The 14,496-nt window shown below is 44.4% G+C and overlaps 2 long non-coding RNA genes across 4 annotated transcripts; one reads left to right on the top strand and one right to left on the bottom strand.

Annotated features, from left to right (window-relative positions):
* The first annotated feature begins 809 nt into the window (after positions 1-809).
* Positions 810-2,114, top strand: LOC135577097 (uncharacterized). Its single transcript, XR_010468690.1, has 2 exons — positions 810-1,616; positions 1,992-2,114. It is a non-coding gene; the product is annotated as an uncharacterized LOC135577097 (long non-coding RNA).
* Positions 2,115-2,207: 93 nt separating this feature from the next.
* Positions 2,208-9,978, bottom strand: LOC135577096 (uncharacterized). Of its 3 annotated transcripts, XR_010468689.1 has the most exons (3): positions 9,407-9,978; positions 3,427-5,421; positions 2,208-2,754 (listed from the first exon to the last, which is right to left on the bottom strand). It is a non-coding gene; the product is annotated as an uncharacterized LOC135577096 (long non-coding RNA). The 3 variants fall into 3 exon arrangements; XR_010468688.1 differs by having other exon boundaries at positions 2,208-4,611; XR_010468687.1 differs by having other exon boundaries at positions 2,208-5,421.
* Between the last annotated feature and the right edge of the window lie 4,518 nt (positions 9,979-14,496).

The raw sequence follows: 14,496 nt of genomic DNA on the forward strand, positions 1-14,496 counted from the left end.
TAGCGTGGTCAGCAGGACAAGGGAAGTGATCCTTCCCCTGTACTCTGCATTGGTGAGGCCACACCTGGAGTATTGTGTTCAGTTCCGGGCCCCTCAGTTCAGGAAAGACGTTGAAGTGCTGGAGCGGGTCCAGAGAAGGGCAACACGACTGGTGAAGGGACTTGAACATAAGACCTATGGTGAGAGGCTGAGGGAGCTGGGGTTGTTTAGTCTGGAGAAGAGGAGGCTTAGAGGTGACCTCATCACTCTCTATAACTACCTGAAGGGAAGTTATAGCCAGGTGGGGATTGGTCTCTTCTCCCAGGCAGTTAGCAATAGGACAAGGGGGCATGGGCTTAAACTCTACCAGGGGAAATTTAGGCTGGATATTAGAAAGAAATTCTTTACAGAGAGAGTGGTCAGGCATTGGAATGGCCTGCCCAGGGAGGTAGTGGACTCGCCGACCCTAGAGGTTTTTAAACTGAGATTGGACATGGCACTTAGTGCCATGATCTAGTAAACGGACTAGAGTTGGACCAAGGGTTGGACTCGATGATCTCTGAGGTCTTTTCCAACCCAGTCGATTCTGTGATTCTGTGATTCTGTGATTCTGTGATTCTGTGATTCTGTGATTCTGTGAATATGTATAGGCATTCCTGGGGTTACCATGAATATGTAACACCTCGCTGCATTTAAACACACCTCCTATTGTTAGAAGGCACACACAAGATTAAAGGAAATATCCTTCTCGCGCCCAGCACTGAATGAACATACCTTCTTTATAACCTCGCAGGTTATAAAGTTTTATGACCTTATAGGTTGTAAAGTTGTTTCCATGCGTCAGTGGGTCAAGTAAAAATACAACAAAAATAACCTTGGCCAATTGTATTTGAAAAGTATAAATGCAACCAAATCCATGGAGTAGCACATCATTTTAAGCATGTGTCATGGAGGCACCCTGAGGTTAGTTTAAGGGACAACAGGGTCCATACCAACTTTTATTAAACCGGTGAGAAACAGGGTTTTAGCACTCCAAAAGTGACTTAAATACAGGTTCGGATATCAGTTGAGGAAAATTATTAAGGGGCAGCAACTAATACAACAGGCGGTCCACAGGATCCCGGCAAAGAACGTGAGACCCTTCCGAGAAACATTGCAACGGCAGTCTTCTGATAACGCTCCAGAACCTGCGTTCGATGAGGAGAACGTTGCTCCCGAATGAATTCCGTCTCAGAAACAGATAAGCGAGAGCTTCAATGTCCAGACTGCGAAGTGTGCAATTTCTGGATCCTTAGAATTTGTGCTGACTGCGAAAGACCACAGTGGGTAAATAGGTGCCGCGTAAAACGGTGGTGTGACTATTGTTTGCAGGATTATCAAGGGCTCTTACAGAGGCTGTCAGTGGAAACTGGAATTGAGGGCGATAGAACTCGCTCCTATCAGGAAAAATTAGAAAAATGGCATAGGTATATTTTTGAGCAATCAAATATTGTCCTTTGGAAAGCCATTGAATGTGATAAATCTGTTCCAGTACCACAGACCTGGGAAGTAAACCCCGATAAGTGGGAGGAAACAAAAAGGAGGTGTCGGAAAAAGAGAAACAGAAGGAAGACTAAGAGCCTGCAGGAATGGGCCAAGTATTAATCTTTTTGTTAAGTACTATAAGCTTAGGTCTTAGCTTTGATTTACATCATGTTGACCCTCGTACTAATGTGTGGCTCACGTGGGCAAATCGTACTGGGACCACAGACTTTTGTCTGTCCCTGGCGCAAGTAAGCGATCCGTTTAGAACATGTTTAATTGGGTACCCATATGTACACCTAGACGATTTTCGAGGTTACGTTAACACCCCTGATTTGTCGAATGTACTCAATTCCTCATATTGGCAATGGAGGAGAAATAACAGTGACGGATGGTGTATAAAAAGTAGCGACTGGCCAGTAGAGCAGGGAGCCATGCTCCAGCAAGGCTTAATTCAAAGGCTCAATTTCTCTAATCACTTACCGTTTCAGGAACTGACACTTTGGGGCTCCTTCCCTCCACAGGGGGAATGGGAGAACATCTCAAATCGCGAAAATTGCTCTAATATGAGTCCGGAGATTCTTCCTGTTAACGGGACTGGAGTGGTCTATTTTGGTGATAGCTGGACTGGGTATTTGATTCGAGATGGTCACAAAGAGACATTAGATTCACTGATTCATTATCAAAGAGACGGGGACGCAACTTGATGCAAGCAAAGTGTCCACTTTATTGTTCTCTACACAATCCTTTTATACTGTTACATACATTACAACTACTATCGTGGATTATACTGATTGGTATACCAACTAATTAGCTCATACATATTACAAAAGCTGAGCTCATGATAGGTTAGTAAGAAAGCATGCATATCTTATCTTAGGTCCTTGTAACTACATGCCTTTCGTGTTAGGAAAGCTTCGCGCGACTATAACAAGATACTGTTGCCAAACCACCAGCTCCTGTGCTTTGTTCTTACACCCATCGGCTGTAATTTTCCACAACCCCCCAGTAACTTCCCATGCTAACACAGCAGGTCCAATAACTAAAATCAGCACATTGCCTATAAATACAGCCAAGATAACCCACATCTCCCCCTTTTTGTTTTCAAACATTTGCTTCTTCCCAAGGTCGGCGCCCAACCAGTTCGAGGACGTCTTGCTTCACCAACATTTCTGTACTGGGAGTTTTCGGAAGGTCTTGTGCTTGTACAAGAAAAATCTTATTTACTGAAGCGGTTATCGACTTTTGTAAGCACTGCAAAATACATGGAATCGTTAGTAATAATACACAAATTACTAAAAGGATCAAAATTCCCTGTTTAAGTAAATCTTTTATCCACCCTGTAATTCCCCAAGAAGCTAGCCACCCATCGAGTCCATCCATTCCTTCCTGCACATTGTGAATCCTTTCTCGTAGTTCTGCAATCTGTTTATGAATGCTCACAGAGTGATCAGATAGATTCATGCAACACATTCCTTCAAATTCTTGACATCCATGTCCGTGGGCTAGTAAAAGGAAATCTATGGCGGCACGATTCTGTAGGACTACATGTCGTAAGCTATCTACATCTTGAGCTAATCCTGACAAAATGTCAGAGGTCGTGTTAAATTCTTTGACAGCCCAGCATGCCAATTGTTTTATTTTATTCCAATTGCTTGCGGCCATTCCACCAGGCAAAAATAGGGACAGAGCTATAGTAGATCCTAAAGACCCTAAATTGACGTGATCATCGCAATCTGGTTGTAATTGTCGCAATGACCTTTTTGATCTGGTACTATTGCTCAGGGAACGATTAAGCATGTCCCTCATATGAGGTGCGAACAGCGTAAGTCTCCCAATATAACAAGGTCCTCCCACAGGTTTAAAAGGAATTCCGGGCCATGCTCTATCTCCACAAATCAAGAAATAGCCTTTTGGCAACCTTACCTGTCCAGTGATATCGGCCACATCTCTAGCCCCTGTATTCATTGAAATGTTCCAATGACCAGAGTTACCTGACACGTTTTGATAATGAATCAGTGAATCTAATGTCTCTTTGTGACCATCTCGAATCAAATACCCAGTCCAGCTATCACCAAAATAGACCACTCCAGTCCCGTTAACAGGAAGAATCTCCGGACTCATATTAGAGCAATTTTCGCGATTTGAGATGTTCTCCCATTCCCCCTGTGGAGGGAAGGAGCCCCAAAGTGTCAGTTCCTGAAACGGTAAGTGATTAGAGAAATTGAGCCTTTGAATTAAGCCTTGCTGGAGCATGGCTCCCTGCTCTACTGGCCAGTCGCTACTTTTTATACACCATCCGTCACTGTTATTTCTCCTCCATTGCCAATATGAGGAATTGAGTACATTCGACAAATCAGGGGTGTTAACGTAACCTCGAAAATCGTCTAGGTGTACATATGGGTACCCAATTAAACATGTTCTAAACGGATCGCTTACTTGCGCCAGGGACAGACAAAAGTCTGTGGTCCCAGTACGATTTGCCCACGTGAGCCACACATTAGTACGAGGGTCAACATGATGTAAATCAAAGCTAAGACCTAAGCTTATAGTACTTAACAAAAAGATTAATACTTGGCCCATTCCTGCAGGCTCTTAGTCTTCCTTCTGTTTCTCTTTTTCCGACACCTCCTTTTTGTTTCCTCCCACTTATCGGGGTTTACTTCCCAGGTCTGTGGTACTGGAACAGATTTATCACATTCAATGGCTTTCCAAAGGACAATATTTGATTGCTCAAAAATATACCTATGCCATTTTTCTAATTTTTCCTGATAGGAGCGAGTTCTATCGCCCTCAATTCCAGTTTCCACTGACAGCCTCTGTAAGAGCCCTTGATAATCCTGCAAACAATAGTCACACCACCGTTTTACGCGGCACCTATTTACCCACTGTGGTCTTTCGCAGTCAGCACAAATTCTAAGGATCCAGAAATTGCACACTTCGCAGTCTGGACATTGAAGCTCTCGCTTATCTGTTTCTGAGACGGAATTCATTCGGGAGCAACGTTCTCCTCATCGAACGCAGGTTCTGGAGCGTTATCAGAAGACTGCCGTTGCAATGTTTCTCGGAAGGGTCTCACGTTCTTTGCCGGGATCCAGCGAGGACCTCTCTCTGTGGAAACACAAGCATAACCTCTACCCCATGTAACAAGGGGATAGGGTCCCATCACTTTACCTGTTTCGGGGTCCCGGATCAATACTGGCGGCTTAATCTTGGGTTCAAAAAGGGTGTTTGTGCTAAAATGACGAACTACTGGAGGATTGCTGTCTAACAGGGAACAATTCAAAAAATTAAAAACATACAAGGCTTTCTGTAAGCGCTCCTCTGGTGTAGCAGCCCCTATTCCCCCTTTTTGTTTTAATAACAAACGTTTTAAGGTTTGGTGAGATCGTTCTATCAAAGCTTGTCCCGTAGGAGAATGAGGGATACCTGTAATGTGTGATATACCCCAAGAGGCAAAAAAGGTCGTTAAGGTCTTAGACATATACGCAGGGCCATTATCAGTTTTGATTTGAGAGGGTACCCCTAAAGTAGCAAAGGCGCGCATCAGATGTTTTCGCACATCGCGTGCTTTTTCTCCTACATGACAGGAGGCAAATAACATTCCGGAAAATGTATCAATAGAGCAATGAACAAACTTTAAACGACCAAATTCAGCAAAATGAGTGACATCTGTTTGCCAGAGTTGAAGGCTTTGTAGTCCTCTGGGGTTAACTCCTCCTGCTATAGAAGGGAAAGAGTGCCTTTGACAATCAGGACACACCGCAATGATATCATGGGCTTGTTGTGTAGTGAGGTCAAATTGACGCTTAAGGCCTGCAGCATTTTGATGAAAAAAGGAGTGGCTGAGTCGAGCTTGCGCTAATCGATCTGGTAACACCTGCACCGGTAGCGTAAGCAAATCCGCTTGTCGGTTCCCTTCTGCAATAAAACCAGGTAGAGAAGTGTGAGATCGGACATGCATAATAAAATAAGGGCGAAGGCGGGAATCTAACAGGAAAATGAGTTCTTGTAACAGATTGAACAGTGCCGCATGAGAAATATCCCGTAGCACAGAAGCTTCTGCTCGGCTAACAATTCCTGCAACATAAGCAGAATCAGTGATTATATTGAGAGGGGCAGACCATTTTCGAAACACTCGAACAACTGCAGATAATTCTACTATTTGAGGAGAACCCTGTACAGTCTCTACATCTGAGCTCCACCGTTCCCGATGTTCATCCCACCAAAGGATAACAGACTTGTGAGATTTGCCAGACCCATCTGTGAATACAGTAAGGGCTTGTAAAGGCTGGTCACTCCGCTTTGGAACAGGTAAAAGGTGAAAATCAATGCTTAACAGCTTGTGAGAAGGCGGATGAGAAGTGAGTTGGCCTGTATAGCCAGTCAGGGCTATACCTAGTGCATCTGATTGTTGTTGTAGCCATTGCAGGTAAACAGTTGTTACTGACATACATATGAGGGCAAAGTCCGTGCCCGCCAGGGTAAGTAATCGCTGTCTGGCCCTGATGATTAAAGATGCAAACATCTCATGTTGGGTAGAAATCGTCTTTGTGGCTTGGTTAGGCAGAAAAATCCATTCAATGATTAGTAAAGGGTCCATTTTCTGGCAGTCCCATTGAAAAATAAGCGCATAAGGCTGTCTAGCAGGATTAAGGATGATTAATTGAAAAGGCAATTCTGGTTCCCATCGATGCGCTTGTCTGGAGGCAATTGCTGTTGCAGCTTTATGCAAGGAAGCTATGGCTTCAGGACTAAGAGTTCGCGGAGCGTTTAAATCCGAGCTTCCTTTAAGCATTTCGAATAAGGGACGAAGGTCCGCATTACTGATTCCTAACAATGGTCTGACCCAATTGATTGTACCCAGCAGTTTTTGTACATCATGTAAGTTCTTTACATTTGCCTGTATCTGTAAGGGTTGCGGGGTAACAGTCTGAGCCCTTATACGCCATCCTAAGTATTTCCAAGGTGGCATTCTTTGAATTTTTTCTGGTGCAATACAGAGGTCTGCTGATTTTACAGCAGCCACGACAAGGGCTACAGCTTCCTCCATGACTTCATGGTGCTGTGCTGCCACTAGAATGTCATCCATATAATGATATAACAATGCAGCAGGCACTGCAGTTCTAACAGGACTAAGTATTTTTGCTACATACCATTGGCATATTGTAGGGCTATTTTTCATTCCCTGCGGTAGCACAACCCACTGGTATCTTTGCAAAGGAGCTTGCATGTTGACGCTTGGTACAGAAAAGGCAAATTTAGGGGCATCATCTGGATGCAATGGAATGTTGAAAAAACAATCTTTGAGGTCTATGATAGTTAAATGCCAATCTCGAGGGATCATGGTAGGTGATGGAAGCCCAGGCTGCAGGGCCCCCATATCTTCCATAGCGTCATTAATTTTTCTGAGGTCATGGAGCAGGCGCCACTTGCCAGTCAGTTTTTTAATAACAAAGATAGGCGAGTTCCAAGGACTCGTTGAGGGTACAATATGTCCCATAGATAGTTGTTCGTTAACTATTTCTTGGAGGGCGTGAAGTTTTTCCAGTGGCAGGGGCCATTGATCAATCCAAATAGGAGTGTCTGTCTTCCAGGTTAACTTTAGGGTTTCACGCCCCTCAATGGCCCCACCTAAAAATGTGTCTGAATAGACACCCCCCACTGAGACAACACATCACGTCCCCACAAGACCATAGGTACTGGTAAGATAAACGGTTTGACTGAGGCAACTTGTCCTTCTGAATTTTGAACTTGTATCATTTCTGCGCTTTGGCGGCTAGCTCCGCACCCCCCAATCCCTGCTAACGTCTGAGAGATATCAGCTAAAGGCCACCTAGAAGGCCACTTCGCTTGAGAAATAACGGTAACATCTGCACCTGTATCAATGATTCCACTCAACACGACTTGCTGACCTCTGCAAATGAGGGTACATTGACATATAGGACGCTTTTGTGAGATGGCTTGAGCCCATAAAATTAGTGGTTCTCCCGTAGACCCAAAGCTTCCCTGTCTCTGCGGGAGCATTTGGTCAGGGATTGAGACATAGTCCTCCTTAGGGATCAGTATCAATTGAGCAATACGACTTCCCTCTGGTACTGTGCAAGGAGGAAATGGGGTCCAAGCCATAATTTTGATTTCGGAATTACTGTCAGGATCAATTACTCCAGGCAATACAAAAAGCCCTGACAGGGTGGTGGATGATCTTCCCAATAATAAAGCCTGCGTTTGAGGAGGCAAAGGGCCTGCAACTTTGGTAGGCAGTAAGTGAACAGAGGAATCAAGCAGCGTTACTGTGTGGGCGGTTGCCAGGTCCAGGCCGGCGCTCCCTGCTGTTGCGGGAGAGAGACTGGAAACCCTCCGGTCCCCCGCTCCTCCCCCCGCGCTTGCAGGGGCGTTGAGGCTGGCCGCGGAACTTGTGTCTGCACGCGCCGCGGGTTCGCGCTCCACTGCCGGTTTCCCGGTATGGGATGCCCATTCACATCATATTTAGATTTACATTGGTTTGCAAAATGCCGTCCCTTCTGGCATCTGGGACAAATACCAGGTGCTGGGGGTCTCTTCCCCCCGGCGCTGCGACAATCTCTTTTAAAGTGACCTGGCTTCCCACAACCGAAACAGTTCTGTTGCTTACTGTTTCCCACAGGTCCGCGCATGGCCGCAAAGGCAGCAGCCATCGCTTCATATTTATAATCCATAGTGCCAATTCTGTTACACGCCTCAATCATCTCAATCAAAGTAGGATTTTGGTTTGGAAGCGATTTTAAAAGTTTTTTGCAATCAGCGTTGGCATTTTCCACTGCTAATTTAAGTAATAGGATATCTCGAGCCTCGGTATTATCTACTTGCCGATCTAAGGCTTGTTTCAAGCGGTCTACAAATTGCATATACGGCTCTCGGGGCTCTTGGGTGATATTAGTAAACGCTTTCTGAGGCTTTTGAGAATCAGGAACTTTCAATAAAGCCTTTTTCGCTTCCTCCCGGACTGCTTCTAAGGCTTCTCGGGGGATATCCCTTGCCTGTCCGGCCGGGTCTGCATGTTGCCCAGTCCCAGTAAGATGTTCTATGGTTAAGGCAGCTAGGGCAGCATTCGCATGTCCCGCATACCCCAACAAAATTGTCTGCAGCCCCGTTCTCCATTGAGACTCCCACATTGTATATTGCGTCGGGGTTAATAACAATCGCGCGAGAGATTTTAAATCATGTGGGGTCATGACATATGTATCGAATACAGAAGATAAAAGGCTTGCAAAATAAGGAGAAGACAACCCGTGCTCGGTAACCGTACGACGCAACTCCTTAATCACTGAAAAGGACAATGCTTCCCATTGAGCCGCCCCCCCCCTTCCTTGATATATAACAGGCGCTACTATAGTCCTTGCTATCTCTAACTCCCCCTCCTTTAAGGCTTGGCGTTTGATCTCTCCCCAGGCATTATGAGGATCAGGAGGGAAAAGATCGGGTTCTTTTTCGGGATCAACAGGTCCGGGATCAAAGGGATCATCCTCCGGGGGATACCCCGCTGCACAGGCCAAGGGGGGTGGTGACGGTAATGATGGTGCAGAGGGCTTTGTCTCCCCTTCTGAACCTCGTTGGCTCTGCTCTTGCGCTTTCACAGTCTCAAAAATTTTTCTCCAGTGTGGGAGCATATGTTGCGCTTCCTCATCTCCAGAGGTAGCTGCATCCCATAATTTCACCCCTACATCGTCCCAAAGTTCCCGGGTAAAAATCGAAGAAGCAGTAACTGTAGGGATCTTAACCTGGACCCATTTAAGGATCAGCTTGAGGTCTTGACCCGAAAGGGTTTTTTCCCCATGCTTATTAAGTAAAGCTTTCATTAATTCATAAACGTCTCTTTCAGGGGAACTCGTCTGATTCCCCATTTTGCTAGTTTCCCGCAGCTCACCTCTCGTTCCAGACGGGGGTGATGACTTCAGTAGCCGGCTTTTCCCTGCTCCTTGTAGCAGCGTTCCCAGTTCTGCGGGACTCGCAGCACGCCACCAGATAGGTGATTATCAGCCTCCGGCGGAGTCTTCACCAAAGATCACGTCGGGGGGCACCATTTGCCGCGATGAAGAGACGGGGACGCAACTTGATGCAAGCAAAGTGTCCACTTTATTGTTCTCTACACAATCCTTTTATACTGTTACATACATTACAACTACTATCGTGGATTATACTGATTGGTATACCAACTAATTAGCTCATACATATTACAAAAGCTGAGCTCATGATAGGTTAGTAAGAAAGCATGCATATCTTATCTTAGGTCCTTGTAACTACATGCCTTTCGTGTTAGGAAAGCTTCGCGCGACTATAACAAGATACTGTTGCCAAACCACCAGCTCCTGTGCTTTGTTCTTACACCCATCGGCTGTAATTTTCCACAACCCCCCAGTAACTTCCCATGCTAACACAGCAGGTCCAATAACTAAAATCAGCACATTGCCTATAAATACAGCCAAGATAACCCACAAGTGCATGCACGTGGCTTCACCAAAACAATGCCGGAGCCATCTCTGAGTCTGGGAGGAGTACACACTTGCCTGAACACGGTGAGGGATTATTTTAAAGAGATACACATACTCGTAGTGAGTACGGAAAGTTAGTACACTCACAATTGTGCGAGGGTAAATTTATAATACACTTGCAATCCTGTGAGGGTTAATTTACTTACACATGCAAATGTGCATGGAATATTACACGTACTTATGTGGAAGCACGGGAGGAAAATACACTCGCGATTGTACGAGGAAATAATTTATACATGTGCTCGTATTGAGCACGGAAAGTTATGCGTGCAAATGTGCACGGAAAGTACACGTGCTTGTATTAAGCACGGAAAGTATGCACGCAAATGTGCACGGAAAGTTATATGTGCTTATGTGGAACTACAAGAGGAAAATACACCCGCGATTATGCAATGATTAATTTTACACGTGCTCATATTGAGCACGGAAAGTTACACGTGCATATGTGCACATGTTAGCAATCAGGACACATAACCACGGGCATAGTTATATGCGGTGCTTTATTTCAGCGCTGGGAAACCAGGGGTTCGCACCCAAAGCTGGCTTCGCTGGTCAGTTTAAGTTACACAGTATTTAAACAGTCCATTCACATACATATTCATATATTCATTAAGATACGTAATGGTTACTCAACATTGATTGCAACATCGATTGCAACATCTTGGAACTATTTTGATCATGTGCAGTGTCCTCTGGTGGTCTTTCAGGGGGGTCTTCAGGATGAAGTAAGTAGTCTTCATCACTTCTGTCCCTTTCACCTTTGGGTACTGCACAGGCGTACTACTTCTATAGCTAGACAACTGCTGACTTGCTCAACCTCCGGAGATACTGCATGTACTTCTCCTCACTCGATGCGTATTTAGGCTAAGATAAAAGCTAGGTTGTTAAGATAAGAGTATACTCGAACACGATATGCTTGAACATCCTTTCAGGGACAGTTTACAAAACTGATTCATCCTTTCAGGAACTTTTTGTAAAACTGGTTCTGTTACTAACACACAGAAAGTATAAATATACTCGCAATCCTATGAGAAGTTTTACTCACACAGGTGGCGGCAAGGCAAGCGGAGTCTCCATCCCGGGGAGGGGGGCTCTTGGCGGCAGCATCTCGCTCGTGCTCCGAGAGACCCGCGACAATGGGCGAAGTCTCGACGAGAGTCCCGTTTTTTATATTGGTTGATCAGATCTGACTGTAGGCATTCTAGAAGCTTCTCTGCACCCCCACACTGGCTGTGGGGTGCCCCTGAAGCCTCCAAACATCCCCCACACTGGCCGCAGGTGCCCAGCGGCTCAGTGGTGCCTCGGCACTCCCTTCTCCTAATGGCCCTGGCCAGGGTGCTCTGGGGCCAAACAAAAGATGCTGTTAGCCTCAAGTAGCAGAGAGAGGGAGATGTGCCTACTCCTTCCATACTGAAGGAGGGAGGGGGAGAGAGGGGGGTTTGCATCCTGCCACAGTATGAAATGGAAGTTCCCAAATAAAAAAAAATGTACATACCTCTTTAACTTTGAGAGCATTCCATTAAGTCCAACAAGTTTAATATAGTGCATAATTTCAATAACTATTGGCTATTGAAAGGTATTTTTGCCTTTACTACAGCTTTGTTCAGCAGTGGGTATGGAAACAGAAGCCTACGTAAAAGTTGCTCTATTTTCTGTAATGGACATAAGAGAATTTGTGCCTTGAACATATGAATGAAATCAATATATAAAGGCTTGCTCTGATATGAGTAGGATCATATTGTTGTAGTGGAGGAATAAAATTTTAATATGGGCATGCAATTTTTCAGTAGGATGTACCTAAAGATGGTATTTAACAGGTGTATTTTTATCACTGCCTCTACCTAACAATCTACCACATACATGTACAATGTGGAAGATCTGGAGCCCAAATAGACAGACTTGGAGTAGGCTCAGGACAACATTTTAGGCAAAATCAGAGCTTGAATTCAGAGGTAGATTCAAGGTCAGCCTGAAATTACCTTATCTGCTCGTGTAGAACAGTGGCCCTCAGCATGGTGGGTAGAAAGCATAAGAAAACTGTTCCTCAAAGTTAACAATATTCGAAATCTCACTTGTTAACAGTAGTCTTTGTGAGTGTCCACTGATTACCCCAAAAATTTCATAAGTAAATCTGTCTTCATTACATTTTATTTGCATTTCTATTCCATGCAGAAAAACAGACCCTTTCAGATTTCAGATACAATCCAACCTTGTGGAGAAGTTTCTGATCTAAGAAACCACCAAACCCTTCTGTCTAATCCCCCATGATGGAAATGATCTGTTGTGCAAAGGTGATTATACAGAAAGGGTCAATATCCTTTCCTAAGTTTTGTGAAACTTCCTGTTCTGTAACAAGGATATAATACTAGAGGATTGTTCAGAAAGGCTGCTATTATATTTTACAGGAGCTTTACATGAGAATGCGATCTCTCCCCTCCTTTCCCCCACAGAAATTACATAAAACAGAAGATTAAGTCCACCCCTAATAATACACAAACTGTTTAAAACTCTCTGGATGGATCACATGACCTGTGCAATGGTCTATAGTACCTTTATTTAAATCTGACCCAGAATGGAAGGAAGAAACCAGACATTTCCCAAAATGCAATCTTCTCACATAGCCAACAAAGGGCTTTTAAATGACTATGGAGTGCTGACCTTATCCAGATGTTAGACACTCCCACCCAGATACTCTCTCACTCAGCCTTCTCAACAGGACAGGGGGACAAAATAAGACAAAAAAGCTCATGGGTTGAGGTAAAGACAGTGAGATCTATTACCGGTTACTGTCACAGGCAAAACAGACTCGACTTCAACAAAAATAATGTAATTTATTGACAATTAAAATTAGAGTAGGATGGCGAGAAAGACAGACAAAAACTAAAACACCTTCCTTCCACCCCCCACTTCTTCCCAGGTTCAACTTCAGTCCTTCATCCCCAACTCCTCTGTGTCCTCCCCCACACCCTGAGTGGTGCAGAGAGAATGGGGATAGGGGAGCTGCAGTCAGTTCATAACAGGTCCTCTCTGCTGCTCCTCCCTCCTCACACTTTTCCCCTTGTCATGGTTTTGTTAAAAACAAGTTTCTCTTTCAGTGAATTTTGCCTGTCAGCTAAAGCCTTCATATTAACTGCATTTTCCTGGAGAACCAGACACATGTTTTGGTAAACCTAGCAATGGAATGCTAACTTATTGATAAGCATGGATGGACATCTCGCAAGAGGGGCAACGAGAAACAAGTGACCAAGAAACTGACCAACTGTGTATAACATTCCATTCACGTGAATAGTTCACATAAGAGTGCGAGACCACAAGGATCTCATCCCTTTTTCCCTTTTTCCTTATGGCCGACATTAGGAGAGGACCTTGCTAGTCGTCCCTGCAAACTGAGGCCTAGTGAGAGACTGAATCCAGCTCTGATTGGCTGCAGAGGCTAATCCAGGACTTCAGGTACCGGCTCTGCAGTTGCTGAGACTTTCAAGATTGGTTTTGTATATTTTGTATTATTTTCTCTATTCTTATTAGTAGCATTAGTAAAACATCTTTAATTTTTTCCAACTCTCTTCACTCTGTGCTTCTTTTCCTCCCAATCGCCTCTCCTTAGTGAAAAGGGGGGAGAGGGAGGGGGAAGTGTGGGAGGGGGAGAGGGGGTAAACAATACATCTGCCAGGGTTTTATTGTCACCCCGCAATCTTAACCCTCGACAGATAATTGGCGCCCAACGTGGGGCAAGAGAAAGGGGTAAATTTGAAGATTTTTGGCTTTTCTACTGCTCTGACGTACCTTTCAGTTTTCTTGGCACGGTGCCAACTCATAGAGTTGTGATAATCATGCGTCTGTTTGCTTTGGACATTATTTAGTTGTATTAAGGCAAAGTGAATTACACTGATTTAAAGATGTTATGGCATAAGTTGTATCAGTTATTTTCTACATTGTGCTCACTGATTCCATATCTGTGTTGGGCTTTCTTTTTAAATCGAAGTATTCATTATATAACAACAAGGAACTGGACAATGATCATGATGATATTGTGTGGTTTGTCACTGGTTTATTTCATTATACTGCAGCCGCTAATGAATTTCTATTCGCTTCTGCTTTACCTTGAAAAGCCTCCAGGAGAGATTAAAGAGCACTATGGCTCTGTGTTTGCTAATTGGTCGAGCGAATCTTTAGAAAGGCTGACTAACAATACTTTCGTTTTTTCGCTAGGACAGTTCGTAAATGTTTTAGAGAATTTTGAATATCCTTGGAGCTTTGATAGAACTGTGATGGTGTTATCTGGTTTGCTGAATGTGTGTCAGTTTGTGTTACTCTTAAGAGAAATGGGATTCAACAGGAGGTTTGCGTCTCTTTGTTGTCCTGAGATTTGCGGTGTGTCTTTGGAAGCTTTAGCAAAAAGCACTCTGAGCCGCTCGAGAAAGAGCAAAACAGCAAAAGCTGCCGCTGCAGCCACTGCCCCCCCAAC

The sequence above is a fragment of the Columba livia genome, chromosome W (assembly GCF_036013475.1).
Source record: "Columba livia isolate bColLiv1 breed racing homer chromosome W, bColLiv1.pat.W.v2, whole genome shotgun sequence".
Taxonomy (NCBI): Eukaryota; Metazoa; Chordata; class Aves; order Columbiformes; family Columbidae; genus Columba; species Columba livia.